This window comes from Nothobranchius furzeri, chromosome 4 (genome assembly GCF_043380555.1).
Source record: "Nothobranchius furzeri strain GRZ-AD chromosome 4, NfurGRZ-RIMD1, whole genome shotgun sequence".
Lineage (NCBI taxonomy): Eukaryota > Metazoa > Chordata > Actinopteri > Cyprinodontiformes > Nothobranchiidae > Nothobranchius > Nothobranchius furzeri.
The window spans coordinates 78482931-78489431 of record NC_091744.1 but is presented as its reverse complement, the minus strand read 5'-3'; positions in this window follow the sequence as shown (position 1 = coordinate 78489431).

The following is a 6501-nucleotide window of genomic DNA, read 5'->3' as shown; positions in this document are numbered from 1 at the left end:
GGGATTCCTCCGGAGGAGCTGGCCCGGGTGGCCGGGGAGGGTCTGGGCCTCCCTGCTTAGGCTTCTACACCCGTGACCCGACCCCGAACAAGCAGTCAAAATAGGATAGATGAATGTTTTTAGACCAAACAGATCATACATAACTAACAACCTGAAGTCACATAATAACCATTTGCAAAACCCAGAAGAGAACCCAAAATACAAAAATCACCCTTAAGGGCAATTGTTTTGGTTTTCGTTAACATGCAAGCTGGTGGTTCTAAACTGCAATGAGCTGCTTTTCAATCACTTATTTCCACAAAAACATAATAAATACACAGTTTTACTTTATAAATCACTTTATAAAATGATCATGGCATACCTAACTTACTGTGTAGATATACAGCAGATGTTGAAAGGATTTAAGAATAGCAACAAAAGATATGGAGATCCATCCAATCCTCTTTTTGTAAAGTGCAAGGCAATACAATTTCATTATATTGTAAATTATAATAATCTTCATGTTTTAGGTAAGGCTAATAGTAAATTATTACCAGAAGTCACCCCCCCAAAAAAGAGAAATTAACAATCTGAAAGGAACAGACATTTCTGATTAAACTAGATCTGAACCAAAGTAAAGGAATGGACCATCTCCTTGAAAGGAAGTCATTTGTGGAACGCACTTCACAAAGAAATAAAAGTAAAAAAGCATTGTAGTATTTCAGAAACAAATCAAAACTACAATATTAACTGATCTGATGTTTTTGTTTTTTATAAAATGTTAAAACATTGGACATAAATCATGTAAAGATATGTAAATTCTGTAAACAGAAGAAAAGATGTAACAACTTTATTGTGATTTTAAAGATGGTAAAAAAGAAATTAAATAAATAAATAAGATTTTCATAACATAATTTTTTGTAAAAAAAAAAAGATTATATATATATATATATATATATATATATATATATATATATACACACCGGTATATATATTATAGATATCAAAATATATCTACTATATTATAAAAATATATTATAGATATCAAAAAAAGACCAAAATATGCAGCATAAAGAGAAACAGCTTAAAGTTTAGGCTGTTATTCCAGCTGCTTACAGCTTTGTTACGATGAGTGTAACAGAAACTTTTCCAAGAAATGCTGATAAATAGACGAGCCGATTTTCCACTTGACATTTGAGTCAAAGGATCATGTCATGAAACAGGGAAAACAGCTCTGATGCTGCTTTGGATGATGTTACAATCGAACGTTTAATCAGAACAGAAAAATCAAAAACAACTGAAAAGTGATTACAGGAGCAAAGTTGTCAATCTGGAGTAAACGATAAATAATTTAAGCTTATGATCATATTTAGTTGTGCTGTTATGTTTTCCTTTGTATTATTCAGTTTTAATACCTGTTTATTGTGATTTATGTGATGAGTTTGATGCAGTCCAGACCCCAAATCATCTCGTTTACTTTGGTTTAAAGAATTGTTTTGCAAAAAATAAATAAATAAAATCAAAAAGGAATACATTTTAAAATATCATTTCAGTCTTAGCTGATTTTAATCACATCTTATTTCTGTTATCCTGGCTCAAGTTCTGTCACAAAACATCTCAGTATTCAAAACTAAAGTTGTTTCCTAAAACACTTATTTCAAATATGATGAATTAAAAATGCGTGTTCAAAAAGTTTAATCACTGCCACTTCCCCTCTGTCTGCGTCAGTAGTAAAAGCTCCTGAGCAGAGAACGCCAGAGGAGACCGCAGGAGCAGAAGGACAACAGGACAATTTGTGCAATCGTCAGAGGAGGCTGAGAAGGAGAGTGACAGAGGGAGGATGAAAACTCCACGTGTTTGATGGTGATTGGAGACATCGCTTACACAAACAACGAGACGGAGGATGACATCTTCTGTATGACGAGTGCGTTTGTGAAGGCTGTCCTCACACAAGGAAATGGCACTTAGAATTATCCTCACGCTCCCAGAAGTGTGCGGACAACGACACACGCAAACACATTTAAACACACATGCACGCACGGAGAGATTTCACTTCATGTTTTCCAGCCTAATGTCAAAGAGAAGTGTGTAACTGCATTAGGTGGGAGTGAGACACACAGGGTCACTTTGTGAGAAGATGGGTTCTGCCTTGATTGTCAATCGGCACACGAGCTCTCAAAGGTGAGGAGTAAATGCAGCTGTTGGAAATGGAGATGCATCTGAAACCCAGAAGCATTAAAGTCTTTAAAATACTTCTGTTCTTTGTTTATTCTCTGCTTTTCTCCTGCGTGTAAGTGACTCACTGGTCTATGGGCAATCCAGAGTATTCATTCACCTTCCTTTTTATTGTGATGACATTTTGCACAATGGATGAGGACGATCTTCAGCATCCAGGGTTGGACTGAAAAGAAGGACCAGCTTGTTGTACAGATGTGATCTTTTCCTTAAGGATCAACACAATTTAAAACCACATTCACATTGTTGTTGCAGCTTGGACAGTCTAATGTAGCACACCTATAAGTCTATGTCACTAGTTATGTTGTGAAGGTGAGGGAAAAACACTTAGCTCAGAGGAACACGCCACAATGAGTGTGTAACCTGGTAGAGCTGTATCGCACTGTGTGTGTGTGTGTGTGTGTGTGTGTGTGTGTGTGTGTGTGTGTATGAAATGTGTGGGTGCAGCAACACAGGTGATTTCAATTAGAAATCAGGCACTGCTCTACTTACGGGGAAGGCACACATAGCTCTGTATCTACTGCGGCTGTGCTTAACTCTTTGCAGAACTCCTCGCAGAAGCTCACAGGTGTGCCAAACATGGGAGACAAGGAGTCACTGATCAGAAGGACCAAACACCTGTCCAGCACTGAAGCTTGGTTTATGCTTGACGCGTTCACTTTCCCCGCGGTGATGCGGCTCGCGGATGGAACGCGCTTCACAACTCGCAGCATTTATGGTTCATGCGGCTTGTCTTTGCGGTGAGCCAACATTCTCCCAAACTGTAGGGGGCAGCATGGAGCTCTGCGGCATGCATCCAACACTACACCATAGTAGAAGTAAAAATGACTGTTTACAGCATGGCATTCCAGCATTTTTAACAGCGTCCTCGTCTTTTCCGACAGTTCAAGCTATTTCTCTCCAAGAATTATTAACAACATGTTGATCACGGTGATCTCTGAGAGCTGAATCATACAAATGTCTGTGTTTACAAACCTCTGCTATACTAGTTGTTGCCAGTCCGCCATGTTTTTCCGCGTCCGACCGTCCGCGTGGTTAGAAATTTTCCTAGGTGCGCGTTGCGGAAATTTTGGGCCGCGCGGAGACGCGGTGGAGGGGTGTGGTTGTTAAAATGACGCAATTTCGCCGCGCGGAGCCGTGCGGACCTCGCGGACGCGTCAAGCATAAACCAACCATTAGTCGGACGGCTGGAGGCACTGGGCCGACTGGGGGAAGCTCAAGTCATCGTCACTACCTGGCTTCATACATGTTGGTTTGGTGAATTCAACTTCCTCCTGGATTTTAAATGGCCTCCCTGCTCTGTTTTGTAGGCACAACCCACACAGACTGAGCTTTTCTATGGACTTTTAGCTTTTGCAATAATTTTGTAATAAATTAACTATTTTTGAAGCGATCCAATTCTGTGCTTCATTGCCCACATTAATGCTGGTTGGTCAGATTCACTTCATGTAACATCTTGGTGGCTGATCTGCGGGCGTTACAACTTGGCGTTGTTGGCAGGATCTGACCAAAAAATAACCAGTAGTGGGCAGAATGACAGATGAAGGTCCTTCTCAATCCAGCAACCCTGTTCTAGGGTAGGGCCTAAGGATTGGACCGTTTGGCATGCTTCCTATGCTTAACATGGCGATAGTGAAGTTTAAAGGCAAAGGTTCAGAAATTGGCCTTGGAGAGTGGAAAAGTAACCTAAAGACCACCTTTGCTGTGCAAGGAGTGCCAGTGGATTTCAGAGCTGAATTCAGAATGTGCTGTCTCGAGGGAAAGACCAAGATAGAAATGTTAATTCTGCCATTGCACAGGCGAGACACAATAGAGAAAATTTTCTCTGAATTGAATAAGTTATATGGAGACAAGGCCACAGCCTCAGTTTTACGGTCACAATTTTTTAATGCTCGACAACAGTCGCAGGAGGATATTAGCACTTTTGTCCTTCGACTACAAGAGGATTTTAAAGGGGCATTATGGAAGTTTGACAGCCAAAACATGTATAGAAATTATGGGCGTAATTGGGGGGGGGGGGGGGGGGGGATGTCACCCCACTTTTTCCAAAGTCAAGTTTTGACCCCTGCACTTTTTACCATCCAAAAACAATATTACGTTATATTAAATTGACACTGGTTGAGCTCTAGGACCAAGCGGAAAACAGCCGTTTGTGTTGAAGCCTGTTTCCCATTAGAACATACTGTTGGATGTGAAGATAGTTGTTTTAGAGGTTATTTTTTACATAAATGGTAAATTTTTTTTTTTTACAGTAAGACGTCCAAATTTTTATTTGAGACTCGCCGAATGGCATTGAATTCACAGATAAAAAAGATGTGGGTTCAACTTTCATTTTGGAACAATTTTTCAAGCAAGGGAAGGGAATGATCTGAGCATGCAGGAGGACTGATCCATCTTAAATCTTTGTTGGCTGTGCTGAAGAGAAAGGTACAGAACCAAATTAACTAGCTGCGTGTTCTCCTGTCCTCTGTCCTCTGCCTCCGTGAATTCTACAAACCGATATGATGAACGGGGTTATACGGTCTGCAATAAGTGCGGCCGGGTAGGGCACATTGCTCACTTTTGTAGACAAGAATTTGCATCTTTAAACTAGTTGACACCACTGTAGCGGGTCACACAGTGGGGTATCCAGTGTTAAAAGGGCCCAGTACAGAAGTGAAGAACCAACTGATTGGACAAATACCACGTGTTGCCCTAACCATTGAGAACACACCAGTACAATATATTTTAGACACAGGCTCCAATGTTTCTCTTATGAAAAACAGTTGTTTTGTGCAATATTTTGCCAAAGAAGGAAAGAAGACCTCTTATGATGAATTATATTAATGGAAACCATGCTCCCTCGCCCACACGTGGGTCACCGGGGCCCCCCTCTGGAGCCAGGCCTGGAGGTGGGGCACGTTGTCGAGCGCCTTGTGGCCAGGCTTTCACCCATGGAGCCTGGCCAGTCACAGCCCGAAGAGGAAACGTGGGTCCCCCTTCCCATGAGCTCACCACTCGTGGGAGGGTCTAAAGGGGTCGGGTGCAGCGGGTGACGGGTGGTAGTCGAGGGCGGGGACCTTGGCAGTCTGATCCTTGGCTACAGAAGCTGGCTCTTGGCACATGGAATGTCACCTCTCTGGTGGGGAAGGAGCCTGAGTTGGTGTGTGAGGTTGAGAGGTTCCGACTACATATAGTCGGTCTCACCTCAATGCATTGCTCTGGTTCTGGAACCAGTTTTCTTGAGAGGGGTTGGACTTTCTACCACTCTGGAGTTGCTCCCACTAAGAGGTGCCGAGCAGGGGTGGGCATACTAGTTGTCACCCATCTTGGTGCCTGTACGTTGGGGTTTACCCCAGTGAATGAGAGGGTAGCCTCCCTCCACCTACATGTGGGGGATGAGTTCTGACTGTGGTCTGTGCTTATGCACCAAACTACAGTTCAGACTACCAACCCTTTTTGGAGACCTTGGAGGGGGTGCTGGAAAGCGCTCCTTCCGGTGACTCCCTCGTTCTGCTGGGGGACTTTAACACTCACGTGAGCAACAACAGTGAGACCTGGAGAGGTGTGGTTGGGAGGAATGCCCCCAGGGGTGTATGATATCTGCCCAGAGTTTCTTAAGGTTCTGGATGTTGTGGGGCTGTGTTGGCTGACGCGGCTCAGCAATAACGCGTGGACATCGGGTGCAGTCCCACTAGACTGGCAGACCGGCTGGTGGTCCCCTTCCTTAAAAAGGGGGGACCACAGGGTGTGTTCCAACTACAGGGGGATCACACTCCTGAGCCTTCCTGGTAAGGTCTATTCAGGAGTTCTGGAGAGGAGGGTCTGTCGGACTGTTGAACCTCAGATTCAGGAGGTGCAATGTGGTTTTCGTCCTGGCCGTGGAACACTGGACCAGCTCTATACCCTTAGGGGGATCCTGGAGGGTGCGTGGGAATTTGCCCAACCAGTCTACATGTGTTTTGTGGATTTGGAGAAGGCGTTTGACCGCATCACTCGGGGGGCCCTGTGGGATGTACTCCGGGAGTATGGGGTACTAGGCCCTCTGATATGGGCTGTTAGGTCCATGTATGACCGGTGTCAGAGCTTGGTCTGCATTGCCGGCAGTAAGTCGGGCTCGTTCCCAGTGAGAGTTGGACTCCGCTAAGGCTGCCCTTTGTCACCAATTCTTTTCTTAACCTTTATGGACAGGATTTCTAGGCGCAGCCAAGGTGTGGAGGGCATCTGTTTTGATGGCCTAAGGATCAGGTCTCTGCTTTTTGCAGATGATGTGGTCCTGTTGGCTTCATCAGAATGTGATCTTCAGCT